Source organism: Mastomys coucha, unplaced genomic scaffold, assembly GCF_008632895.1.
Source record: "Mastomys coucha isolate ucsf_1 unplaced genomic scaffold, UCSF_Mcou_1 pScaffold9, whole genome shotgun sequence".
NCBI classification, from domain to species: domain Eukaryota; kingdom Metazoa; phylum Chordata; class Mammalia; order Rodentia; family Muridae; genus Mastomys; species Mastomys coucha.
Genome location: NW_022196915.1, coordinates 17905494 through 17906227, shown reverse-complemented (window position 1 = coordinate 17906227; position 734 = coordinate 17905494).

Sequence of the window (734 nt, the reverse complement as noted above, 5' to 3'; positions counted from 1 at the left end):
ATATATATGTATATATGAGAATTTAAAGCCTGCCTCCACAGTGACACACTTACTCTAACAAGGCTATACATCCTCCAGTAAGGCCACACCTCCTAATAGTTCACTTCCCATGGGGCCAAGCATATTCAAACCACCACACCCCCCCAATTCCTGAGTTTGCCACAGAAACTGACCAATCCCTGAGCACTTGACTGATCTTGACTACTCCCCTGGCAATAGACTGTCAGGAGCCTTAATGGGACAAGCTAATAACTAGCAAGTGATCTTCCTGAGATGGTCTGCTTCGGATTATAATATAAGGCTGTAAGAGAATTCATTTTAAGAAAGATTTCTGCTATTAATATGCTTTTCCTGTTATTATTAAACATATATAACAGTAACTAGGTATTAGCCCACCCCTTTGGAGCAGATCTCTGCAGATCTACAAAGATGTACTGCCTTGTAGTGATGCTATATAGATAAATAGATGACTTCTTAAGTCTTAATGATCCTATAAGAATTCCTAAAATTATATCAGGGATTCTTTAGCTCTTTTATAGTGGAGACTGCTATTAGGTCCTTTTCTGATAGTCAAAACCACAATAAGAACTCTGCCAGTCTCTCATGTGTCACCAGTTAATTGTTCTTAGATAGTAACCAGACTTCCTCCTACTCACAGCACAGTCTAAGAGGTTGTAAAACAATTAACCAGAGGTCATAAAAAAGGGGGAGCTAATGATTTATTATAAGTTTTA